Raw genomic sequence first — 10,019 nt, forward strand, 5'->3', positions numbered from 1 at the left:
CATGGCTGTCCTCTAAAGGTCACATTGTCATCTGCTTTGGTATATATCTCTTGTCTTCCCAGTTAATAGACCACTCTCAGTGATTACTGAGGAGGGGCAAAGTGAGAATAATGTACACGTGCTCTTGTAACAGATATGAAATGTCAATGGAATGATACCATTTATTTCTAATTTAAAGGTTATCCTTTCCTGTACTATATTCTTTGAACATTCAATTTGGCAAGCTGAAAGTTTGGGAAATGTTTCAAAATTGAAAACTTCGTAGCCAGTAGAGCTCAAATAAGCCATAATTTTATATCAATTGCAGGGTACTTTAATATTTATTCTAAATATATATATGTCAGAAAGATAAAATTTCATAATGTGTTTTATGGCTTATAATACCTCTTCAGTACAGAACCTTTATATTTATGATGTTTATTACCTAAATTGATTTAGTGATTATTGTTTTAGTTGTGGTGTGACTTGAAAGGAGGAAATACAGATGATACTGCTGTGTTCTTCACTGGACACCTACCTTAAAGAGCATTGTCAAACCATGAATAAACATACCACAGTAACCTTGGCCAGCTGGCCTCCTCTGTTTTCCTTTGCAGGGGGTAATTTTTTTATCTGCTGGCAGCCCATATTCACTTTTGTCTTAGATTATTTTATTATCTTTTATTGGGATATATTTGTAGAGATTAAGTAGGGTTCTTTGGAGTTTACACTATTTTTATTTGCTAGACATTTGATTCCCCTGGGAAACTTTTGTGTGTCAATACTAAAATGCTAAATTAATCCATAATTTCCCAAGATTAAATAGGTTTAGTAGTGGAGATGGGATTGAAATATATGGCTGCCTTACTCTAAAAAGTTACAGTTTATTACAAGATAATGAGAGCTTACAGTGAAACAAAATCACCAGATGGGCTCCTTGACTGGAGACAGTGTTTAAATTTGAACTTTACTGTTTTCCTGAAGATACTCCAAATTCCTATTATAGCATGTAGGATGGGGTTTTTTAACTTAATAAAAAGGTGATCAAAGGAGGAGAGTTTGTATTTTTCAGCTAAACTTGTCATATTGAATCACCTATATCTAGGATGTTCGGTTGATAAATTCTCCCAGAAATCTGAAGTAAGAATGATATCTACTTTCTTTCTGTAAGGAGGCTGTAAATACTTAGGTTGATCATAGTTTTCTAACATTTTTAAGAAATAATAACTAGCTTCCCAACACTTTTTTTAAAACTGCTTTTATTAAATCAGACACACATACACACATGCATATAATTTAATTATTCTGTGGCACATTTGTCTTTTATTTTCCTTAGTAATATTGATTGTCTTATTTTCCTCTGGAAGCTGATCAAGAGTTAAAGATTCAGGTGCAAGCAGTTTATCTAGGAGGTTGTAAGGACATGGGTAGGATAGTGAGGAAGAGAAACAGTGAAGGGGAACCAACCATGACAGAGCAACTGGAGGTTAGTCCTGCAGGGAAACTCTGGAATATAGTGCCCAACACATATCTCAGAATTATCCCACCAGTGGGTGCAGCATCATCACTGGCTTTGGAGTTTCTCCCTGGTGGGTATTAATTCTTTGTCTTCTGGCCTGGTATGCTTCTGGGCAGAGCCCCTGTGAGACTGTATTTTTCAAACATGGCCACACTGGGGTTTCTCATCCTGCATGCTATTCAAACATTGTGACTATGACACTCTTCTCATCAGGGTAAGGGACCTTTATATCCTTTTCTTGAATCTGGCATATTTGTGATCACAGTGGAAACAACACCTTATGACTTCTAAGTCACATCATAAAAGGTGATACAACTTCTGCTTGGTTCTTTTCACATGGTTCTTTTCTCTTGGAACCTAATCATCATGCTGTGAGGATACCTGCACCTCCCCATGGAGAAACCCATAGGGAGAGCAACCCACTAACACCAAAGTGCCAGCCATGTGATTGAGCCATCTTGGAAGAGAGTCCTCCAGTTCCAGCAGAGCTATCCCACTTAACACTGCAGGGAACATGAGCTAATCCTGATGATCCCTGCTCAACTTCCTAAATGTAACTAAATAAGTGATTGTTACTGAATTAACCCATTATTATTTTGGATTGGCTTTTTAAATAACAATAGAAAAATAGTACAGATTTTTCTGTACTGGTAGTCATGGGTGGCACCTAAATTCTTCCCTTGAAGCCATGAAGTAAAGCCTTTATAACTGCCTTAATCATATGTTTGAATTTAGTGTTTTCAGTATAACATTATGTGTTAATTATATTGGAATTTTAAAAACAAATAATTTTTTTTAATGAGGTAATGAGAAAGGGAAAAAAGTAGTGGCAGCTGTAGATCAGGATTTGGATGTTCAGGTATATAGCAGATTGTATTTAACAAAGGTAGCTACAACAGTGTCGCCCTTCCTGCATCTTTATCTAGAATTTTACCACTAGCCCATCAGAAGTGCTCCCCCCGAACTTCAGTGTTTTGTTTTTTTTTTTTGTTTGTTTGTTTTTTTTTGTGACTGCCTTGTCCAACAGTATATGGCAGCAGAAGTGATGTTATATGACTTCCAAGGTTAGGTCATAAAGATGCTCACTTCTGCCTTGTTCGCTTTAGATAATTATCCTGAGAACCCAGCCACCATCCCCAAGTAGCCTATAGAAAACCACATGCCTATAGCTACAAGTGAGTCTCAGCTGACTCATAATGTCCACTTGCCAGCCATCTAAACAGTCATCTTGAAGTGAATCCCAATTTTTAGTCAAGCCATGACACCTGATAGCATAGCATACCAGTTGGAGTAAAGATAAGCTCCCTCTGTTGAGCCCTGGGAAAATTACAGACCTGTCAAAATTAATAATAGTCATTTTAAGTCACTAAGATTGGTGTGAAAGTTTACACATAAAGTTGTGTACTGTGGGTTAAGCAAAGATATATAAAGCAAAATCTAGAAGAAGAAAAATTGATAATTTTATCAAAATTAAAATCTCTGCAATTCAAAATACGTGGTTAAGAAACTTTAAGGACAAACCAGAGTAGAATAAAATACCTGCAAAGCATATTTCTGATAAAGGACCTATATCTAGAATATATAAACGTTCTTAAAGTTCAATAAGAAAACAAATTTTAAAAAGGTGATAAGGGAGGATCAAAAGACTTGAATAAACACTTTACTAAAGATGATACATGAATGAAATTATGTGTGAGAAATGATGTTCAACATTATTGGTGTTCAGGAAAATGCAAGTAAAACCTACAATGAGATATCTCTACACACCTATTAGAACAGCTAAAATTAAGAAGATTGAACATACCATATGTTGGTGAGGTTGTGAAGAAAGTGGTTGTTTCATACACTACTAGTAGGAATGTAAAACCATTTTGGAAAATAGTTTGGAAGTTATCGAAGAGAATTGAAAGCATACGACTGTACAAAGACTTGTACTGAAATGTTCATAGTAGCTATATATGTAATAATCAAAACTGAGGAAATCTCAATGTCCATCAGCATGTGAGTGAATAAACTGTGGCATATCCTTATAGATCTTCAGCAGTAAAAAATATATGAATACATGTTATGTACAACTTGAACAGATTTCAAAATAATTATGCTGGGTGAAAGAAGTCACACCCCCCTAAAAATGAGTGCACACTGTGTGTATTTAAATTCTAGGGAATGCACATTTAATGTATATACAGTGACAGAAAGCAAACCAGTGCTTGCCTGGGGATGGTGGTGAGGATAAGAGAAGATTATCGGGGGGGGGGTTACAAGGAAACTTTTACAGATGATAGATACATTGATGACTTTTAAGATATTCTTTAGATTTTTTTTTAGTATAGTTAGCAATGTTACATTAATTGTAGCTATACATCATAGTCATTCAACATTTGTATACATTATGCAATGCTTATCATAAGTATAGTTACCATTTGTCAATACAACACTATTATTGCACCATTGACAATATCCTGTATACTGTACCTTTTATTTTCATGACTCATTCATTCTGTAACTTGAAGAGTGTATCTCCCACAACCCTTCACCTATTTTGTTCCTCCCCTCCTCTCCCTCCCCCCTGGCAACCATTAGTTCATTCTCTCTTTTTGGTCTGATTCTGCTTTTTGTTTGTTTATTCATTTGTTTTGATTTTTAGATTCTGCATATAAGTGAAATCATACAGTATTTGTCTTTCTCTGTCTGACTTTTTTCATTTATCATAATACCTTCTAGGTCCATCCATGCATCCACATTGTCACAAATAGCAAGATCTCATCCTCTTTATGGCTTGGTAATATTTGCGCGCGCGCGCGCGTGTGTGTGTGTGTGTGTGTGTGTACCACATATTCTTTATACATTCATCTATAAATGGACATAGGTTGCTTCCCTGTCTTGGCTTTTGTAAATAATGTTGCAGTAAACATAGGGGTGCATATATCTTATGAACCCTGAACATTTACCAAATTAATTTAATAGTTTTTTTTGGTGGAATCTTTAGTGTTTCCATATGTAGTATCATGTTATTTGCACACAGTGATAGTTTTACTTCTTGAATACCATTTTGGATGACTTTTATTTCTTTTTCTTATCTTATTGCTGTGGCTAGGACTTCCAGAACTATGTTGAATAAAAGTGATAAAGGTAGACATCCTTGACTTGTTCCTGATCTTACAGGAAAAGCTCTCAGTTTTTTTACTATTGAATATGATACTGGTTGTGTGTTTGTCATATATGACCTTTATTATTTTGAGGTACATTCCTTCTCTATCCACTTGGTTGAGAGTTTTTTTTTTTTTAATCCAAAATGGATGTTGAATTTTTTCAAGGGATTTTTTTGCATCTCTTGATATGGTCATATGATTATTATTTTTCATTTTGTTAATCTAGTGTATCACATTGATTGATTTGTGAATATTGAACTATTCTTGTATCTGTGGAGTAAATCCTACTTGATCATGGTGAATAATTTTTATTAATGTATTGTTACATTTGATTTGCTGATAATTTGTTGAGGTTTACATCTTTGTTCATCTCTTCTCTGTCTGTTCTCTTTCTGGGATTCCCATTATATGAGTGTTATGTTGCTTGATGATGTCCCTGAGTTCCCATAACCTATTCTTATCTTTTATTATTCTTTTTTCTTTATGCTGTTCACCTTTGGTGCTTTTCCTTATCCTGTCTTCCAGATTGCTGGTGTCCTGCATCCTCTAATCTGATATTGATCTTATGTGGGCTGTGTGCCCTGCTATTAAATAAGCCTGAACCACATTTGCCTTCATTCCAGTCAGCTATAATGACCCATTTTGTCTGTTGTGGGTACACTAGGCAAGTTTTGATTCCTGCACTATTGAGAAGCCTTTCTGAGGCCACTGCAAGCTTTTTGGTGGGAAGGTGTACAGTTAGGCTAGCTTTCTAAATTAGCATCTCTGCCATAGCTGCAGGCATATTCAACAGCAGGGCTTACTGTCTGTGCAGCCACCTAAGAGGTCCAGCTCTGGAACTGTGGGTATGCTGGTATATTGAGTTCTCTCCCCCTCTTCCCAGGACAGGGGTCACTTTAGAGCTTATGAGTGGAGTTGTAGAAAGGCATAAACATTAGAAGCCTGGATAACATGCTATAAGTGCAACTGAATATTAAGAAGGGTGCCCTTATCACTGTATAGTCACCCACTGTGGTTACAGAGAAAATGAGCAATAGACAGAGCCTAAGGCGGGGGGTGGGAAACTGAGGGATTTGGGGAGAGGTTGTTAGCTGTAGCAGCAGGAAAAAAGATGCTGACAAGGGAGGGTAAGTTTTCAGAACACAGAAGAAGCTAGATAGTTGTGAACTCTGCTAATCTGGCAGGCTAGATAATTTTGTTAGTCCAAATGATTTTTTAAGGCTATTTGTAAAGCTGGCTTTAATATACCTTAATAGGGATTCATTAAGGAAATGGCTTGTTACCATTCATGTGTTTAATGATTATGGCATATTTCCTTAACTAGACATGCAATTGATTGCTTTAAATACCCAGCTCTGCAAGGCTATTTCTGTACTTTGCTGCATAAAATAAGCTTATGTATAGAAATGTTTCTATTTACTGGAAAGAGATAATATTTAAACTACTATAGGTTATAAAATAAAAAGAAAGGGCATATATTGAACACAAAGATAGTTATTTTACTAAAACTGTTATTTTTCAGTGGCCTTATATTTCTTTGCAGTTACTTAAGTGATGCATGCACATGCATTGGTGGGAGATTACAGAAAAACAAATGATAGACAAGGAAAGATTCAGACATTTAATAAGGCTAATATATTTTTATGTTGTTATTTTCTCCTTTTGCTTTGTTAGTATAACTCTGTCAGTTTAATTATTTCCAGTATGCTCCTGTGCAAAGAAGTTTAATAATGGTTTTAGTCCTGGTGATTCCATCAGTGAGCTGTGGTGAATAGGCATCTAGCATTTTAAACATCTCTTATATGTTATCTGCAACTATCTTACACATACTATATTTGCTTATTAGACAAATATCAATACTAGAGACAGGCATTGTTGTGGAGTGAAAGAAACCTAGACTGGAAGTCGAAAGATATTGATTCTAAATTCTCCTACCGCAACCCAAGTAACCTTGAAAAATCATTAAAAACTATATAAGCCTATATTTCCCCACTTGTAATATAGAGATAGCACTTTCATTATGTAACCACATTATTTTAAGAGTCAGGTACATTCATTGTAGCCAATATTTATTCTTGTGTGCCCACCATAAGGTCTGGTACTCACTATGACATAGAAGATACATAATACTAATGAAAGATGTATTATAGCATCATATTAGGTCACTGTTTTCCTCTAGGTTTAAATTATATTATCTAAGGATCTGGTAGTCACATTTCTAGCCAACAAAAGATACACAGGTTTGCAAATTTAGGTTCTCCATGTTGTTCCTCTAGGTCAAAGGAAGATTAAAAGTTAAAATATGGGGGAAGAAACACCAGATATATATAAACAAAAGATAAAACTGACCTAACTATAATAAAATAAGGGAAGCTTATTTTAAGGCAAAAAAAGTGACTAGAAATTAAAGATCACCATAAAATATTTAACAGTTTAATTCAGTGGACAATATGATAATGCTAAATTCACACTGTCAAACAGAGCAACACAAATACAAAGGGAAATGGATAAATCTACCATTTGATATTTTCTGGGAAATTTTAAATGTATTTTCTCTTGGCAGTTGATAGATGAGAATGACAAAATAATCAGTAAGTATGCCAATTTGAAAAGTCTGCCTGAATGATTTTATAGAACCATGTACCAAATAATTGGAAAATGAAGATTATTTTTCAAGTACATGTGAGAATTTGCAAAAATTGACTATTATGACAGAAGCAGAGCAAAGAACAATTTCAGAGAAGCAGTATCATTGGACACATTGTTTCTTCAACAATAAATTAAGATGGAAATTGATAGCAAATGGTAATTCTCCAAATTTTTGAAAGATAAAGTGCCCAGTAAATTCCATATAAAAAAAAATAAAAGAAATTGAAAGGGGGATTTAAAATATGTGAGATGTCAACATAATGATGTGTTAGACTATGTTCTAGGATAGGTGAACAAAATAGACAGGTTTCTGCTTTCAAAAAAGTTTATATCCTTGGTGGGGGGGGGAAGACAAATTAGATGCTAGAGAGTGATAAAAGTTAAGGAGAAAATAAAGCATAATAGGTGAAAAAGGAATTATATGGGGAGAATGGGACAAGAAAAGGATTCAATGTTAAGTGGAATGGTTAGAGAAAATATCATTGAGAAGGTGGCATTGGAGCAAAGACTTAGAGTTGATGAAAGACCAAGCCGTGCAGAAGTGTGCAAAGGAACAGGCATTGTTGAGTGTGTTTTATTTCTGATTTAAATCAAGTTTTTTCTAAAAGCAAGATGAAACTGCAATGAAGGTAGTTAATTCTTAAAACATGTCATATCCATTTACGTTGAAAATGTCTTAAAGTCATAAATAGTTTATTTTCTCTTTTGCATTCTATGGATGATTTGACTTATTAAAATGGAAATTTTTATGCATTTCCTATGATGCTATTTTATCATTTCACATTTATAAAATAGAATATGCCATTTACTTTACATTTGAGCTAATATTGGCTAGGAATATAAAACAGCCATTGTCTGGCCAGCTGCCAAGATAAAAACATATTTAGAGAAGTAATTCAGTGATGTACTCTAAGTTAAAGTGTATAACAATTTTTGTATTAGTCCTATTATCTCCTTCTTAATACACGTTGTAAGGAATAAGTGAACTGCTTTGTTTGCATTTCATTAATGCTGAGTCTGTGCAGTTTCTCAACTTCTAAGTACACTATCCATGGGGAAAAAAATGTCAGGTAAAAACCTGTTTCACCAAACTCAGCTACTTTGATCCTCAATCTAGCACTCAAGACAGTTTTAATCTTTAATAATACCAATTTAATACAGTGAAATTCAAGGTTAATAAATAAAATGTAAATGAATGCTGGTGGTTTAAGACAAAATTATGTAGGGTTTTCTCTCTGTTAAAAAAAGCAGCTTTCCTAAAATGACAGACCTGTTGATATAGGACTATTGCTATTTGAAAACAAATTAAGACTGTAGATTCTGGCCAGGGTCCTGAATCCTGAAAGTCACCACTAATTAATGTTATTCTAGACAAGTTACTGACTTCTCTTAGACTTGATTTTTCCCTCTGTAAAATTGTCATAATAGTACCTAGTAACAAAGATAATTGTGAGAATTAAACATGAAGAAATATATAAAATACTTAGCACATTATATTGTAAGTAAGTAACAGATGTTAGTGGAATGTGTTTTTTAAATTGATTGGACTTAATGAAGTGCAAATAGGAACCTCTTTTACTCACTGTTCCCCAGAGAAACAGAACTGCTAAAAGGTGTATATATGTATGTGTGTGTGTGTGTGTATGTGTGTGTGTATGTGTGTATATGTATATACATGTGTATATATGTGTATATATGTATACATATAGATGTATGTATATGTATATATGTATGTATATACATATATACATATACATACATCTATATGTATACATATATACACATATATACACATGTATATACATATACACACATACACACACACACATATACACGTATACATTTATGTAATAGACATACAAGTGCTAACCAAATGGTAGGTATTACTACATAAAAATGTTAAATAAATGTAGGAATATAATTAAGATAAGAATTTTTCACACAGATTTATGGTCATAGAGCCAAATTTTTGTAACCTTTCCAGTCAGCACCTTGTTGACATAGAAGAAAATATACATACCCTTTAAAGATGGAGTAGAAGGAATCAGAAAATCGGAATGGGTAGAAGACATAAAGGGGGAACAACATTTCTTCAGTATACTTTTTTGTATTGGTCTCACGTTAGTACCATGGCAACTATTAACATGTCAATCAATAAATCCATCAATCAGTCAGTTCAGCCAAGTGTGTAGGTAGCAGTTGGGGAAGAGAATGGGAGGGGATAAAAAACAAAGAGTAACAGATAAATCTAGTTCTATAACAAATGAATAATAGACCCACACTGGCTGAGGTGGGGGAAAAAACAGCCAGATGATTTCGGAATGACTAAAACTCTTAGGTTTTGATCAAACTATGTAGTTGATTAAAAGTAATGTATACAGATATTGTATACTATTTAGTAAGTTTCTCACAGATTAACAATTCAGTCTGAGTCAACTTTATGTTTATTCTAAGATTGAGAATGCAAGTAAATATTTTGTAGATAATGAGAGCCAAGTTTTTCACCAACAGAGAAAGAAGTTACAAAGTAGGGAAAGGGGAAGGCTAAAATAAACACTGTGCTATTGTGTTGCAATGGGAGCTAATGCTATAAACTCATCAATTTTAATATATAGGAATGTATAAATATGTACATGTATATATAGATATATACCTATATATACATGTATATATAGATATATACCTATATATACATGTATATATAGATATATACATATTTA

Source organism: Lutra lutra, chromosome 5 (assembly GCF_902655055.1).
Source record: "Lutra lutra chromosome 5, mLutLut1.2, whole genome shotgun sequence".
NCBI classification, from domain to species: Eukaryota; Metazoa; Chordata; class Mammalia; order Carnivora; family Mustelidae; genus Lutra; species Lutra lutra.